Below are 18633 nucleotides of genomic sequence, written 5' to 3' on the forward strand. Positions count from 1 at the left end.
TTTTTTACATCAGAAGACACATCCATCACGAGATAGAAAAGTCAAGTGCAGAAAAGTTAGGAAATAATAGGTTTTTTTTTATTTACAGCATTAACAAAATACATATATATTAGGAGTGTATTTTGTTTTGTGTGCTTACAGTGTTTTGTTTTTGTGGGATATTTCTTTCATTCAGTGCTCCTGGTAAGCCTGGTGAATCATCAGGATGATTCAGAACCCTAACACACAGAGTCACTACTAAACTTAGAAGATATATAGTGGCAAGACAGGGCACAGGAAAAGTATTTCATGGTGATTGCCTTGGAACTATAGTGTGATTTTAGGCAAGTCATTGAAACTATGTTTTTTTAGTTGTGATCCCTGTAAGTATCTAGACTTAATCAAGACCAAGTCTGGACTTCCACTGAGGCTCACAAAGATCCATGAGATCTTCTTCAAAACACTCTTCTGACTTCCTGACAATTTCACAGACAAAACTGCAAACAATGAACCTGACATTAAGTCTTGACTTACTCATTAGCTCTTTGTCTAGTTGCTTGTTCACTTTGAGCCAAGAGTAGGAAACACACTGAAAAATGGAATCCCACAGAGGTGTCTTGTCTTGAGCAGGATCATTACATAGATAAGTTTATTGAATGTACTTCCAGTAGGAGACTCTGGAATTTCCCAATTCACCAGGCCTTAATTTTACAACTCTTGAATTTTATGAGCATTGTGAAACTCAGAAGTAGCGTGGAGCTTTATAATCCAAAGGTAAAATATACTCAAGAGAATAATTTTATAATAGATTACGTTTTATAGAACAACACTATTTTCCTAGGTTTTTTGGAAGTTTTGTTGGGTTTTTTCTTTTCAAAAGTAGGAGAATTATCACCTTCTTTTTTTCACTCTAATCTTGTTTTCTCATTTAAGTCTGGACACCATGTGGAATCTCCTTTTTTCATTTGTTTGGTGCCATTCACAGTTGGTCGTTCTGATCCTTTCTCCTTCCAAAAACTTTCAACTACCCAACAGTTGTAGTATTCATTTTCCAATTGAAAGGTCACAGCTTCTGCTCTGCAGTGTTAAACAATGTCATTGTAGAAGAATGTCAAGAGAAGGCCAGTGAAGAGAAGGTGAAAATAGTGGAGACAGGAAGATGAGGAAACTGGTGTCTGCCACAGACTGGGGCCTTCTCAGTGTGCCTGGAAACTAATGGAACAGTGACAGGCTGTGAAGAACTGCAGTCTTGGGCAGTCCCCCCATTTCCCTAAAGATTGTTGATTCTGTAAAAAGACTTAGCTTAAAGTGCACTGGCCTTCCTACCTGCTGACCTTGTCTCCCTTTGTGTAAACAGCTGTTTTGTTGCTTGTTATTTATCTGCATGTCAACTGATTCTAACTTGCTTTGAATTTTTCCATTACTAGTTAGAAAGTGTACGCACTGAAGCATAAGGTGAAATCTCATTTTTGGCAGTTACTTGGACACATTCAATAGTTCTCCTTAGTTGTTCACTATATAAGCATGATCATCCCATTATGAAGAGCCCTGGCAGGTTACAATAGGTACTGACTCTTATTCATGCCTGCCAAGCCTGTTCACTCAGCAGCAGGTGACATTTCCAAGAGAGTCTGAACAAGTCTCACTGTTAGGCAGCATCTTGCTGGTTCTCTCATTATAGCAAGACCTGATTTCCTTCATTCAAATATGCAAGTACTGGCAAGAACTTCAGACTTTCTAAAGTGGCTTTCAAGCCCAAGTAGAATTGGTTAGATTGCTTAAATAAAAAACAATTTTTAAAAATCCCCAAACAAACAAACAACCCTCCCCCCCAAAAAAAAACCCCACCAAAATACCACCAAAAATCCCCCCTCCAAACAAACAAAATCCCCCTTCAACTAATTCAAATACAGGACTTACTTTTTCATTTGTGGGTTTTCATCCTGGGCTCAGGAGTTTGGATACTCTTGTGAACACACTCCTGTGAAATACTGTATCCCACTTTTTTCATAGTCTTGAGACTGACTGTGTGGCATTAGCCTTTTTTCACTTTTTAGTGTTCTATTCAAATTCTATTCAAATATCTATTTGCAAATAGCTGGATGCTAAAGTAACTGGAAATACATAAGCTTCTCATAATATTCAATCCACAAATTTTTGCAAAGAATAAAAAAACAATAGCAGACCATTTATCTGAAGGCTGTCCAAAATTTTTAATTTATTTCTTGATGTTTTGCATGTGTATCTAGAAATTAGTGACCAATTGTTTATAAAAAAAATATGGTATTTTGAAGACATTGAATTTTTAAAATTAATTTTCTTTTTTGTGACCAGGCTATGGTTATGCAGATATTCATAAACATGTATGGAAATAAAATTCAATGCTTTTCTTTCCCAGAATATTTCAGAATTCATTCATTTCTACTTCTCCTTTTGCTTACACCATAATGGTCCTCTGTTTACTATTAGGTCATAGAAATTATTTAAAAGGAATTAACTGGCCAAGATATCTACAGCCAGAATACTCGTCTTTCTTTTTGTCATACCCACTAATATTCCCAGTAACCTGAGAAGGATGACATTTTCAGCTGTATTACTAATAAAGGTTATATCTTTGCTTGGTCTTCTTTGATTTATGTAGTTCCTTGCTTTGCTTTCTGAACAGAGAAAAGAATACCAAACTTTAAATTAATGGTTTGAGTTTTAATTTGAATTACTTTCTGATATGATACATTAATTCTCATTACCCACTGTGGTGTCATAAGTCTTCAGAACTGATTCAGGTGAAGCTAGGCAGTCTTATACCTTGCTGAGGTCTGGTGCTATAGCATTAAATAATTGTTTCCACCTGCTTTGCAATCTGAAGACACTTTAATTTTTCTGCTGGCAGGAAATGATGAAGGCAGGAATGCACTCAAAACTTTTAGTTCCTTGTAATTAAGATGTATTGGTACTGCTGAGCAAATCTCTCTATACACTATCAGTTTTGGACATATTTCTATTGCACTGCTATTCACTTGTCCCCTGCAACACCGTGGCTGATGACAGTACAATGATTCCTTGCAGATTTTATTTGGTATAGCTGAAACCTATGTGGCCTACATTTGTTCTTAAGACAGATTTCTATACAAAGGTGGTAGAGAATAGTCTGAAAATGGAATAGTAAGGTTCTGTATTGTATCACACACAATATTATATTTTTCAGAACAAATTACTCCTACTTCACCATCTTGGCATAACTTTCAGTAGAAACTTTGGAAGAACTGTAATGTGCACGTATGAAACAATGCATGGGACTCAATTACACTCAGTATAAACTAAAACACTGATACTTACCATCTTCTGAGTCACACTTGCTCAAAAAATATATTAAAATGAGCAAAAACTTAACATGGCAAGGTTATTTCTTTATGAATATCTTATTGGCACTCAGAAATCTGATCTAATATCTCATTATCTCTATTCATAGAATAGTTTATGAACTTGTTTACCACAGAGAATGAAGAGGTTTCTTGTAAAATTTGTCCTAATTTAAGTGAATGCTAGTGATGAAAAATTAAATTATATTTACTACAAAATCCTCCTTCTTTCCTCACAGGTTTATAAAAATGAAAGCAGCTGGGAAAAGAAAATAAATTGACACGCAGCATGCAAAAAACTGCAATATAAACCAATTTCTGGAACACAACAGTTTTCCCAGATATTTACAGTTTAAACTTCATTGCAAGGTACTCCCTGGAATGTCAATGGTCCCACAATCTCAAAAGGAGCTCCTGCTTTAGGTTGGGTTTTGCCAAGATACAAGTACTATGATTCACTTGTTCGTATTTCCAGGGAGCTGTTTAAATTCTCAACAGTCCTCCAACAATTTAAAAGCACTTAATATCTTTAATAAGAAAATTCAATATGTGACTCAGCTTTTAAATTGTGAGCATACCATTCACTTGAGGGAAACTTGAATTTTGCTAAAATAGAAGATTTAGATAAATGTTAAATACTTTCAGTGCCACCTATTGGCTGATAATTTTTTTCAAATGAGTATCAGCTTCATAATTGTGGACAAAATGAGGTAGGGCTACTTATAGCAATATTTCTCATTTGTACTGAAGATAAAACCATCATCAGAATCTATAATCATATTTGAAGACATTATTGCATCTCAAAGAATTTAGTCTTACAATTTCTTTTTTTCTTTTTAGAAAACAACAAATCTTGTGGGATGCTTCAGACATATTATGATGTTATCAAACTTCTAAGGCATTTAGAGAATAAGTATGGTGGTGGGAGACATAAGAAGAGGTCAGGAATAGATTAAAACTTGCATTTTCAGCCTGAAAATGGAGCTTTATTTGTCTGAACATATCATCTAATCAGTATGGCCAAAATTAACTTTTCTGTAACACTTCAAGCCAAAGATACTCAACTTCAAGCCAAAGATACTCTTCGCTGCATCTCAGATTCTGTTTCAGGAATATGCTGAGTTCTGTGGCATCTCTCAGCATTTAGGCATGTCCTTAACTTGCCTAAATGCATTAACATTCATAATTTCATCAGGAACATGAGGAATATCATTCAACTGGAATTACACCCATGGTTAAAAGTAACCTCATTATTGTTATCTGGAGCAAAGTTTGCCATTTTGTATGACTGAGGTTTACATATTTAATAATTTTTAAAATGTGTATGTTTCTTGTCTCTCCTAATGACTTGAGTTTAGGATTTCAGGTAAGATATCCAAAGGCTGTGTTCATACAAGGGAGGTTTGTTTGTTACATACATAGTTATGAAGCTTGATATTTCTTTGAAAAAGTGATAATTGAAGATTGCAATTATTTCTTGGTTCTAGGAATTCCACCTTTAAGTATGATTTATACAATTTCCTCAGTATTCTGAGGGGTTTTGTCTGCCTCTTGGATAAATTATGTCAGAGTAAAGTGATGAAATTTTGGCTCATAATTTCAAAAAAATGAACTGCTTTGAAAATTGGTCTTGATCATGGTGCCCTGTGTCAGACTTAGTATTCCACACAGCTCTTTGTTCATATTTGCTGAAACTTTTTTAAGAAGAGTCAGCTTATCTCTTTGATAACCTAGATATTTTAGATCAGCTGCCTGGGAAAAGAGCAGAGCTACACCTGTGGCCAGAGGGTCCAACCACTGCAAGCTGACAATGGCCAGTTCTTCCTGGGAGAGGGAATTTATCTAACTACCTGAGAGTTTGCAGCCTGCTTAAGGTGAGCCTTTAAGTTCCTTCTGTAGTCTAAGACAACGTCTCCAGGTTGGCAACTTGGAGAGAAATCCTTGTTATAGGACAATGAACCCAAACAGTAAAGTATTTTTACAAGGTGCCTGTCCTGTATCAGGGGCTATACAGGGAATGCAGGTGACCATAAATTTAACGCTAAAACTTTTTTAGGAGGCTGACATTTTGAAATTAATCTTACTCTTTCTGTCAAACTTTTTAACTTTGAACAGGTCCTTTGTGAGCATTTTCAATTGTCTCAGTTTTTTAGAAAAAAACCCCCACAAATTGTCAGGTCTAGGTTACAAAACTAATCTTGGGATAATGTCCCCAGCTGGGGGCAGGCAGGGCAGGACCTTTCTGGCTGGGGTCCCACAGATCATGGAACTGGCCCTGGCTGTTGAGTTCACCCTGTCTGGCCCATGGGCAGTCTCCACCATTCCTGTCCTCATAGTGCACTGACACTGTCAACATTTTGGCATTGATTTAATCTGTCCTTTCAGGTCTTTGCTACTCCTGGCATTAATTTTTTGCTTCTCCTTATGCCCTCTCTGAATCAGACTGCCCTTTTTTGGCACTGAAATGCAGCTAAGCAGCCTGAAGGCTATGAACTTTTGGCCACAGACTCAGAAGCCATGACAGAGGCTGAGTCAACAAAATGACTCAAGGCCTGAAATATATTTGAAAAAAGAAAAAATAATCTGTCCCATAGGATTTTAAATAAATTAGGTTTTAACGAATGACAACAAATCCTCAGCCAAAGCAGAAAAACACCAGCATAGGAGCAGATGGTTTTTTCAGGCTAATATGGTGAAAATAACATAAACTCCAGTGCTGAACTATATCCATTGGTGAGGGAAGAATAGAAAAGTGCAATAATTATTTAATGACAGAAAAAATGTCTTACTCAGTGTTCCTCTGAATCCCAGCTTACTACACTGGTAATTTAATTCCCATTTCCAAACCTGATACTATATAGGCTGAACCAGGAATGACCCTTAGCTGTAGAAGATTATTTCCTGGCTAGGGGCAAAATCATGTGAGAGCATCTAATCTTGCCAAATGTGAGGACTAGGAAAATAAGTATGGAAGCTGATTTTCAATACTTCTGGTGTTAGAAGCTTTACATGAGTCACAAGATTTTGGTACTGTCATATGCAAACAAAATTTACATTTTAACTAGTCCTCTGGATAAAACTAAATGTGGACTTGGAATGCTATTTTTTAACAGAAAAAAATCCACTCAACTTAACATAGCTTTTTTTTGATTAATGTTTAGATTCTTAATAGATTAATTTATTTAACTTAATTGGTCTCTAATATCCATAACAATACAATTTTTCACATTAAATTTTCAAGCACATATACATCTGTGAATAAATCTTTTTTGAGAGTAGCCTCTGGCATCATTCTCACTTTGGTACTTCCCTTTTCCAAATGAATAGAAATCATGTAAAACTTACCTTTCAGGTGAGTTCTTTATAATTTTTGAATGTTTATATCGTTTGACTTAGAAAATCGTTCCTCCTGTCCCATATTCAAATAATTTTTAATAATTTTCTAAGTGAAAAACTTGTCATTACTAGGATTAATCTCAACTGATGACAGTTGAGACTGCACAATTAAATACACTGCACAATTAAATTGTCACTCTAAAAAATACCCTTTTAACAGGGGTCATGATATTTCTTGGGTCATGACACTTGTTCAAGTATTATGGAGTTCAAAATAAATTATCTCCATATGTTATTAACTATGTTCATGTCAAAGACATAGGTCTCAACTGTGCTGATTTAAAATTTCTATTAAAAATGTCTAGTAGAGTCAGTCCCTTGAGAGCACAGTAGCAGTATAACTTCAGCACTAATTTGCTGTCACCAAGACTGTGTAAACAAAGTGGTTCTGGGTTTTGTCTCACTACCAAGTATGTAGGTACAGTTCCCTCTTTGTTAAAGATCTCTCAAACAACCAGTGTGCTGCTTGGATATAAAGTAATGAAAATTGAGTCTGACTCTTTTATACACACCAAACTGTTAATTCTTTGTTCTCCCTGCAGTTATTCAAAAAGATTATTGCTAAAAAATTAGGCTCAACTGCAATGGAATGTCATGAGGGAAAAAAAGAAAATGGTGGGTTTATATTGTTGAAGATTCATATCTATGGAATAACCTTGTATGAGCCTTATGATTCCATGCATTTTAGGTCTCAGTTGTGTCTCCTTTACAAAAACTATGATTTTGCATCAGGTACTTGTTCTGTATCCAGAACAATGTCATAGAATCATAGAATGTCACTGAATAGCCTGGGTTGGAAAGGACTTTAAAGATTATTCAGTTACAGCCCCCTTGCCATGGATGCCATTAATAAACAGCCTATCACTATTTATTAATTATTAGAGAAAATTATTTTTGTATTGGCTCCTGAATGTTTTATAAGAGATTAGTTGGAATTCCAAGTCTCCAGCAGAAATTGGAAAGTGCATAAAAAGCGGACTAGACTTATCTTGAGAGGGTTATTTTAGTTTTTTTCATTTTAAAAAATAACTAGATTATGGGGTTTAGGTGAAAATGTTAAAACATTATTTCTGTTTTAAGCCAGCTGAAAGCAAACTCTTTGTTGACAAGTCAAATAATTTATTTGTTTTAGCTTAAGACATTGTAGTCCAGAATTATATTCCCTGGATACCGTTAATGGGACGTTGTTGTATCATTAATTGCATCCTGAAAAGAGATGAGAAAAAGAAGAATCCCAGTTATTTTTCATAGGACAGCTAATAACAAAGTTTCATGGTATCTAAAAAATGTTTACTACAATTTTAAAATTATGTTAGGAAAAAATTCAAATGCACAACTGTTTCTGGACAGCTTGATTTTTATGTTCCACAGCTGTGTCGCTTCTATTTTTGTTGACAGATTTATGTTGTAGAATTTCAAAATGCACAAGATTCCAAGCTGAGTGGATCAAATCTGATGATGCATTCTGAGAATGGTACAGTTCTCCTAATTCTTGTCTAAAAGCCTTCTCAGTCATCTTCTGAGTACCATCAGAGTGACTAGATTCCTGTTACTGCCGAAGCATCAGGTTGCTTAGTGTTTGCACCTCATAGTGTCACGAGGATAATGTACCATTTCATGTAGCCACCAGTCTTTAAAGTAGGAATTTTTTGGTTATTTTAATAGTAGTATGTTTTCTGTGAAAGATAAATAATACTTACTGTTCTAAAGTCTAAATCCTTAGAGCAACTTAGACTGGCAACCGGTTTAGTCAATTAACTTCCAGGATCATTTCCACTGTGATGGTATTCTTATGGGACTTGACTTTCTTTAAGCCTGATTCTGGACAGAAAAAGGATAATTTATTTTATTAATTTGTACGACACAGATTACCCCTGAAAATTCTCACAAGCAGTGCCTTGTTGATGGAAATACACTCTTCTTGGGACTTTTTTTGAAATATATCTTGATGTATTGATTTAGCAGCTGAAAAGGGCACAAAAAGTCAGTGAAAGGAAAAGAAATAAATATGTATTAAGCACAAATGTGGTTTCTACCTGAATACAGGCATCATATTATTAATGTTTTTCAGTGTTTTCCATATAACACTTCAACATTATCCTGTCATTAATTCAAAGAAACCCAGAGCCAACAGCTTCAAGACAAATAGCAGTATCATTGCATAAGACCAACCACATATAACTAAATTTTTGCTGCCTTAAAGTCAAATATCTCATCTAAACTTCTCAATGGTTCTCACCACTCTGTGCTCATGTGGAGAGCAGTACAGCCAGAGTTTGAGTGAACTGACACCTGGAAATACCTTTTTGCCAGTCTCTATTTTTGTTTGCCTGTCATTTGGGGTTAGGTGAGATGGGGTGGCTTTCCCTCACCTTCTCTACTGTCACTTCAAGGTTATTTAAATGCAGTGAGTATAGGAGAAATGCATGTGCCCATCTTTTTTAATCACATATTTTGTGAGTAAACATTTCACAGTTCTATCTTTTTCTGATATTAGTCATTATTTCCATTTTTTTGTTACTATCCTTAAAATCACTAATATTTTTAATGTTTTCAATTGAAAAAACTCCTTCTAATATTGTAAATCAGAACCTTATTTCACTGTAAAGGTGAAAGAAATGCGCACACTGCTACAAATTCACATTTTTATCAAATAATTGAAAATAAAATAATATTTTCTTAATCTAATTATAGCAAAAAGATAATTACTGTTCTTTTTTAATTGATAATTCAATCCCTTGTAGACTAATTCCTCTTCCTAAATAGATGCACAATGACATGTTTGGGAATAAGTCTTTTATACTGGAGCCAGTGATGGAGCTTTTACAGTGAAAGCTGTGATGATTAGTGAAGTACAGCTTGATTCTTTCCAAATTTTGCAATGTCTTGTAAAATAAAGGAAGATTTATTTTATATTTACACATATGCTTTGTAATTATTTAATCAACCAAGTCAAAATTTTACAAATAAAAAACATTTGTCATTTCATTATGCATTGTTTGAGGCTGAAAAGACATTTGATTACCATAATTGAGTAATGGATATTAGCTACAGTGATAATAAAAATTAACACAGAGCAATAATACAGCATCTTTTCATAGTCCTTTTCCAAATGATATAATCCATGTACAAGCTGCACATGAATAATAGGCTAAGGTTAAACAAAGAAGCCTTTAATGTTCAGCAATGGTGAAGTCAAGAGCTTTCTTCCAGATATATGTCTCAAAGAGGAATAGACCTCTTTTACTTAGAGGCTAAACATTAGGTTAAGTTAATATTAAATATTTCTTGTCTCAGTCCTCTGCAGTCCCTAAAAAAAATATTTTTTTAAAAGGTTTATAAGCTTAACTTGTCCACTACCATTCCACATGGCGTTCTACAGAATCGTTTCACATACTCAAGAGATGCTTTCCCGAGGTGTGATTAGTGTTGAAGTGTGCCTGGCCTTGTACACAAATGTGAAAGATACAGTTATGCCAATCTGCCACTTTGCATTAGAAAAAGATGACTTACCTATAATGGTGTTTGTTGCTCTATTTTCAGATGTCCATTTTTTTTCTCTTTTTATTTCTGATTAAATTGCAGTATCAAAATGCCCCATTAAGGAATTCCATTGAAATGAACCAATATAAATTTTTCTCTTTCCAAGATCTTTCTGTAAGAAGCTTGTATATTTTATGCATTTTTAAATAATGAGTAAAAGTGTAGCAATGACATTAATAGTTTTTATTATCCAGAAATACATTTTCTGATAATGCTCTGTCCCTTCCACTACTGTTCAAAACAGATAAAATGTTTCTTCCATTATAGATGAGATCATGAATCCACTGCAGAAAGTGGGAATGTTGTGACCTTCACTTAGGCAGGCATTTCAAAAGGAGGTTGTTGAATTTCTGTGTCCAATGCAGACATCAGATACCAAGTAACTATGCTATAGAAATAAAATTTTATGCAGGCTGAGTCTTAATTGAGGGAGCTGAGTGAGGTTTAATTCCAGAAATCTGGATAATGCATAGGGAATAATTTTAATATTCGAAGTTCCAATACCAATGATTTGAGTATTTGTGGTGTTTGAAGGATATAATGAAATTGTACTCCTATTGTTTGTTTTATACCACATGGCTATGACTATGGAGAAATACTTTTCATTAAGTCTTGTTTTCATGTTAGCAGTATCTCTTTCCTTATTAAGTTTAGTGAAGAAATATAACATGCATAACCATTTTTCATATATAAAGCTGGAGCACTTATTTCTATAAGAGACACTGTATTAGATAGTCTGGTACAAATAAGCCATATTAGAGCAGTCTAGATAATTGTAATCTTTTGCTGAATTTATGCAAACACCCTACACAGAATGAGAAGAGAGAAGGCCATTTATTGTCTCCAATACTTCTTTTGACCCTTTTCCATTTCAGAAGTGGCATAATATTGGACTTAATCTCACTGACCAAGGTATTTAAATCCATTGGACTTTAGGGCTGACAAAAATCCTAGGGAGACGCAGTATCTTCAAAATACCAATGTAAAATAAAGGACAAGATTTCAGGGTTTTCCACTGTGAAACTGAATCAGCCATTAAAGAAAAAGAATACATCTATGTCCTCTGAGCTAGGTACATTCAAATATTGCTATTTTCACTAGTCTAGTTTTTAGGAAGCAGGTAAAAAGGTAGATGTCAATTTATTTCCTCCAAATGATTTAAGTAATAACCTACTTGTTTTAATGTATCCGAACACCTCCAGACAATAGATAGTAATACATTATTGATACTTGGTAATGTTCCAGAACACCTTAAAATGCATCAACCATTTCAATTTGTGAAAACATTTTCTGCCTATTTGGCCACCTTGGTGTAAATTTAATTGTGAAAACCATTAATTCCTATATGGGGTTGCTCTTGATACGTATTTTCACTTTAATTTCAGAAAGGCAGAAAAAAAGGCTTTAGTTTTTTTAAGAACTTAGAGCAGTGGCAGATAATCTGTAATTTGAAAGAAGAATATTTGGATGGAAAAAAAGTGGTAAAATGTTGCCCTTACTTTTCTGATTCCAGTTTAGGATTTGGGGTATTTTTGGTGGCATTCGGAATGAAAATACGCACTTTCTGGCAGTAGGTGTTATGCTATACTGAACTGCTTGTAAAAGTGTAATTAAGGAGGAATTTGAAGAAGAAGACGCTTCTCAAGCTGATTCTCAATGCTAATAATTGAAGAAGATAATGAAAAGTTTCCAAGAGTGTAGGTATATGTTTGTGCTCTTAATAATTCTAGGTGTACTTGCTCATATTGTTGTATTTGAGGAAATATTTGTCAGAAGTCACTTACACTATGCTAGGTTTAACATCATTTTGCAGTTTTGTCACTGAATCTTAAATAAGTTTAAAAAATAAAATGTTGGCTTGCTCTGTATCTTGCCTATTGCACACTATTGTTGCATACATATTGAGGAATGTAGCTTCATAATTGACAGATCTTTCCTGACTGCTTAATGAAATATTTCTCTCAAATTCCCAAAGTAAATAATGATTCTTGTGATGCACACACACATGTGAACTTTTGTCATGGATATTAGAAGGTAGTACAGAATTTATGGTTTATCTGTCACAGTCCTTTCAATACATCACTTCTTCCCTGAAGGATCTTTTAATCAGACTAATTCAGCTCTGCTCATAACTGCTGTCCAATACATTATAACTCCCCTTGACAGAGGTGTGTGTTCTAATGCCAAAACTTGGTCATCTTCCTTTTCTGTTCAGTAATTGAAACCTGACACACTTTACATGCCTTCAATGCCCTTAACCGTTGTTTTAATTCTATGCAATGATTGGGTCATTCAAGATATATCTCTTTACAAGGCTATATCTTTTTATATCTTTTATTTTAAAATAAATTTAAATATCTTACAATACACAGTATCTTTCCAAAACACTTGAGATTAATGAAGGATCTTAGCCTGACAGTTTTGGTTATTTGATCTCTATATGAGACATCAGAAATTTCTGTGTGCACCAAGGTACTGACAGTGCCCTGGCAAGTCCCCCCTGTGGCCTTTACCCATTCAGCATCTTCTCTGACTTGAGGGCTACATCAGCCTCAGGCTCTTGCCCTTCTTGGTCCTTCCTGAGTTACGTGGTAGGTTTGCTGCCCCTGGCCCTGCCATTCAGGCAGAGATTTGTCAATGCATCTCCTCTGACCTCTGAGGTGCTGGATCGAGACTTTCCTTTCCACCCCAAAGAAAGATGGGTGTATGCCCTGAAGAGGACTTACAATTCAGAGCCCTGCAAGGGGGATCCACTTCTGAGGGGTAGTTATTAAGACTCAAGTCTCTTCTGAAGTTGTTTTTTTTTTCATTCTAGTATATATTGTGACTGTTCAGCAACTAATATTTTAGCTTGTTCTATTTCACTAGAACTCTCTTTCTGAACAATTCAGTATTCAGTGTGCTCTTCCAGTGAGTAAGGAGTGGAAATTGATTTCTATCCTGACTAAGAGTATTTCATCTCCTCACCACTACGTGCCCTAAAAGCTGCCAGCAGAAGTGGGTGGAGAGGTATCTTTTTCTTGTGTAGCATTAAGCAAAAGAAAAAATAGAACCTGTTTCATATACAACACTAAAATTATTTTATGTGGGAAATTAACCTGAATATTAAATACTGGAATACACAGTTTTCCACTGAGAAAGTCTGTGAATTAGTTGTATAATTTCCAAGCTTAAGCCCTTCTCATTGTCGTTCAGCTTCTCTTTTCTTTGCAATATTATTTCACACTAAGCCATGAAAATGTTAAGAATCATGCATTGTTCTTACAGAAATTTTTCCCAAAGCCTAACAGTACTAGAGGAATATGAGAACTGTACATGCCTATTTCTTGCCTATAAAGATGAAATAATTGGGGCCATTATTCAGGTTTCTCTTCTCTTCCTTCTGAACACTGGTAATTTGGCAGTGTTTACACACATCATGACTTGAGTGCCAAAAAAGAATCTGTAGCTGTCACTGAATTCAACTGCTTTCACTGTGCTTCTACTTATAATGGATCACATGCAGAAAAGTAGAGGCAATGAGTTATGCTATTCATAGAGGGATTTAAAATACAAATATATTTGGCTACTTGCTGACCCTCCTTAGAACACTGTAATGATGAAGAAGAATTAAGAGAGGATCATCCCTCAGCAAAATGAAAGACAGAAATGAGTGCCTTTCTATCACCAAGAGCCATGCTATTGTCCAGGAAGTTAGCTTATAAAATGGTTCCTTGAATAAAATAAGTACTTTTATCACCAATAATGCCTATGGATATTTTTTTTCACTGTCTTCTTACTCGCAAGGGAAAATCCTGCATCAGTATTTGACACCCAAATTTGTCCTAGTGTGAAGTAACTTCATACTGGTCTAATAGCAGCCCCCCAAAGAAAATTTTTTTTCAAAATGCTACATAAGTTTTCAAAGATATCTTTTTTCTAGTGGCCACAAAGATGAAAGATAACCATGACCAGGCTACAAAATATTTAGGAATTTGTAGACCTGGAACTGAATGTCAGGAGAATACTATGAATTCAAATATAGGTATCATTAACCTAATTTCTATAATGCTGATATCTTTAGCCTTAAAAAACAAAGAATAGTTGTTTGTATATTTACAGTATTTTGATCCTGGATTACAGTGGGGGGAAAAAAAAAAGAAACAATTGTTTCCCAATATAAGAATATCACAAAATCTCTTTTAAAATAAGCTCTAGTTCTTAATACTCTGGAATAGGCATCACTGTCCTGTACAAAGTTAGCATTAGTTCTGAAGTTTGTTTTTTTAATGTGTCTATAAAATCAGCTAGAAATTTGACAGCTGTATGCGCGCAAAATTATGTGAAATTCGATTATATAGGGGAATTGCTTCAAGCATGCTTTGACATATTTTTTCCTATGCCAAGCAGCATGTCATCAAAATTATATGTTATGATATAATTGTATCTATTTATGTTATATATCTATGAAATTTTCATATTGTAAAAGGTTTTTTTTTAGTGCATAAAATCAAAGTCAATAAATAGTTACTTCCCAAGAAATGAAAAGGGGTTCCTGGGGATTCAGAACTGCCTGAATTTTGGAAAGTTAATATTATCATAGCCTTTTCTCCAAAGTGGAACACTATTCATACAAATTATTTAGGTATGTTCATCTGAATGTGCCTTACTAAGAAAAAAGAATGGCTTATTATCATGTGTTCTGGTCTCCAGCAATATATGAGATCATACAACCAGAATTAAGGATCACACAAGTTTCTTAATTTTCTTCTTTCTCATAAAAGACACAGGGTGAAATAAAGTCTTATGCAAGGTAGAATAAATTTACAGTTATATGAGTCGCATTATGTGGATGATATTTTGCAGATGGCCACAGAGTACACCTGTATCCATTAGAAAAATGCTGTGAAAAAAAGCTTATTTAGGGACAATATAACACTTATACCACATAGGAAGTCATATTGGTTTAATGTGATATATTGCAGGTCTATATTGTTTACTTCAAGACACAAGCAAGGACTCCATTGTCCCTTGGTGCCACAGGGAGCACACATTTAGGCAGGACTTGTGGCAATCTTCTACAGTAATCTGTTCCCAAGCAGGATTTTACGTGGCTGTGTTGCCACAGCCTCAGTTTGAACATGGCTGGAACATTTCCCAGATGAGAGGAAAAGAATGTCATAGCCAGAATTACGATCTGCCTAGCAGACACAAAAATAATTGTACACAAGTGTATACATGTGAGGCCTTTACTAGGTCCAGATTTTGTCTCAGTTATTTATATAAATGCCAGATCTATGGCCAGGCAGTGTTGGTGTCTGCTGGGTATTCCCCCCATCCCACTTAAAGTGCCATCTGCTGTTTCAGATATCTGCCAAGTATATGGATTAAGTCTGCTCTTTCCCATTTATGTCACGTTATTAATAATGGTAATGAATGTTTGCTAAATGATAGTTGCACAGACTGTAGTTGTAAAATTCATGGTCACACATTCTTGTCCTTTGTCTTATTTGTCTTATGAGTGCCAGAACTCTGGACATACTTTTCAATTCTCAAATATTTATTTCTCCTAATGATCCCTTCTAATGTCCCAACATATCATAGTGCTTTACAAAATATTACTCCCTGACTCTATGAACTGACTGCATGTACATACCCATGCATTTTCAACTAATGCCGGCAGTGAGTACAGAAATATAACAGGCTCCCCTGTAGTGTTCCCCTGTTTCACATATAATTTGAAGAAGCCCATCTTTTCACAATCCCAATGGTAAAGATAGTAAGAAAAGAGACCTTCTCCATAACTGCCCTGATGTCAAATTTTTTAAGCCATTGTGATAAACAGTGTGCAGCATGTTTTGGTATTTCAAAACATGATAAAATGCAATTAATTTAATTTTTAAAAGCCTCACATGAGGGTATTTTTCCCCCTTTCAGTAGATCTTCCTTTTAAATTCCTGAGCTCTGAAGACATAAATGAAGGAAGTTTCAAAGGGACATTCCATGTGTAATTTTTTTTATATGCAATTCAAGTTTCATTGTAACTTTGGATACTTATGACAGTTGCATGATATACACTTCACGTATTTATGGTGATTATTTTTCCACTGAAATCTGGTATCAGACTTCTGTTATGGGACAGTGCAGAGTAATCAGAAGTAATCACATCTTTCCCATCAGAACTGTCTCTCCCAGTGTTCCCAAGTGTGTATAAAGAGCCATTTAATCACTAACTCTAATATGTTTTTTGGCAATTTCATTTTTTGTTTCACCTTGAGAGCTACAGTGAGGTCAACCTGCTTGAGTACAGCTTTATACTCTGCTATAATAACTTGAATATTTTTAAACCTACATACATATGAGGTCAGTGCAAACTGTAAATATGTCTGTTGTTGGACCAATACTCTTGATTTTGTCCTTGTTTTCTGACAGTTCTAGTAGCTTGTAATAAACTTTTGGATAGGATTTAGTAGCTAAAGCAGACTTAACTAAGACCAGGTCCCTAAAATAAAAACCACAGAAATGAAAAATGGTGGTCAACTTCTGCTTAGCCTTGGAGGTGTCACAGGTCCATGAAAGATTTTCTTTTCACATGCAGGACTTTGAAGTATTCAGGAAATTATCAGCAAGTTATCCAGCCATTTAGGGTTTTCCACAGTTTTACCTAGTGGGCTTTAATCTAGTAGCTCTTCCCAGGACATGTCTTATGCACTTCAAGATGGAAACATGGAATCATCTGAGTTGGAAAGGACCTTAAATATCAACCTTGACTTCTATGTTTAACCTCCTCCATTGCCTCCCCACCCTTACAGTAAAGATTTTTTCCTAATATTTAATCCAAATCTCTCCTCTTTTAGCTTAAAATTATTTCCTCTTTTCCTATCACAATCTGCCCTTGTAAAATGGCATAAGAGGACACTGCACAGATGGAGGGATATGCATTTGGCCAGACTATCTGAATTCACATTCCTTTTTTGACCTCATTCTGAATTGCCCTGTTTCACAGGAAACTACCTGTGAAAGAGGGCTTTTGTTGAAAGCAAAATACTGAAAAATATCCCCATATCCCAGAAGAGGAAACACGAGGCTAAAAATCATGATCTTCTTCCTTTTGCTCTTTTCCCTATGTTCCTGTTTTTCCAAGGCAGCACACCCTGGCAGAAGGTGGAGGAGGGAATGAACACCACAAAACAACCATGAGACGACAAGCGTTGGTGCAAAAGCCACGGAAGGCAGAAATCTAACTCTCTCTCACCAACTAAAAACCAGGCTGCAAGTGTGAGACCCCCACTGCCCTTGAGGAAAGGCTGTGCTTTTACCCTGGGATAATGAGAATTTTTCCATGTATTCGAGGGGGAGAATGAGGGTCAATGATTTGTCTTTGGCTTTCTTGTTGAGCAGCACTCAGTGCCAGCTGCTGGTGATTCCATGCTGCTGGGTCCCCTCTCAATGCATGTCTGTTTTAAAATCTTTCCTAAGGCACCAGGAGTCCCTTTGGGATCTGCTGGGGGGAATAAATGCCTAATGTGGGACTCCAAATCACATCTTCAATCTGGCATTTTTCCTTTGAGTATTTTTTTGTAAGGGATGTTTACAAACTGGCACAATGCCCTGACTTTCCTTTTCTCTTTTCTTTTAAACAAATAGAAACAATGTATGTGACTTATTAAAATTACAATAAAGTAAATAATAAAGGTGGTCTAGCTTTTGTCTGTCTGTTTCTCTACACACAAATATTTTTGGGTGCTGTTTTTCAGTGTATGACTTCTTTCAGACAGCTAGAGAATAATATAAAATAACTTAGTCTCCAAAGGGAAAAAAATACATATATTGTACTTAATCCTGAACCTTTAAGATAGCTAAAAAATATATAAAATTGATTAGTGTCCAAATAAAAAATTATACACATATCATACTTAATTTGGAATCATTAAAAAGCATTAAAAATTTAGATTTAGAATATGGGTCTTGTTTTCTAATTTTGGATAATGACAATTCTAATTTTATAAGTGTGGTTCTCTGTGTAATATACGTATATATACATATGTCAAGTCACAGAATGTTGGTTTCTGAAGTAAATAGGAACACATTCTACTTTTTATTTCTCTCCACTTGAAACCTCTATTGACTTGCTGAGTGTCTTCTGTGTAAGACTTTATAATTGGAAGCAAGCTCCAACATTTGAAACTGCTCAGACTTGGATCTTAACTCAGGTGTATATCATATAGTTTATTTGGAAATTAATACTTTGTTACAAATATGTTTTTCACATCCCAGTGTGGGATGTTCATACTCTCAATTATTCCAACTGTTCAAATTAAGTTATTTATTATTAATATGTCTACAGTGAGGACATTGAATAAAGCATAAAGACATT

The 18633-nt window shown here is 35.0% G+C and overlaps 1 long non-coding RNA gene across 1 annotated transcript in view; it reads left to right on the plus strand.

The window, feature by feature from the left end:
• Positions 1-17955, plus strand: part of LOC143694146 (uncharacterized) — a 59183-nt gene extending 41228 nt beyond the window's left edge. Inside the window, exons 4-6 of the long non-coding RNA XR_013182422.1 lie at positions 3185-3707; positions 5073-5212; positions 17401-17955. This is a non-coding gene — a long non-coding RNA (uncharacterized LOC143694146). The remainder of the gene's footprint in view (positions 1-3184; positions 3708-5072; positions 5213-17400) is intronic.
• The last annotated feature ends 678 nt before the right edge of the window (positions 17956-18633 follow it).

This window comes from Agelaius phoeniceus, chromosome 5, assembly GCF_051311805.1.
Source record: "Agelaius phoeniceus isolate bAgePho1 chromosome 5, bAgePho1.hap1, whole genome shotgun sequence".
NCBI classification, from domain to species: domain Eukaryota; kingdom Metazoa; phylum Chordata; class Aves; order Passeriformes; family Icteridae; genus Agelaius; species Agelaius phoeniceus.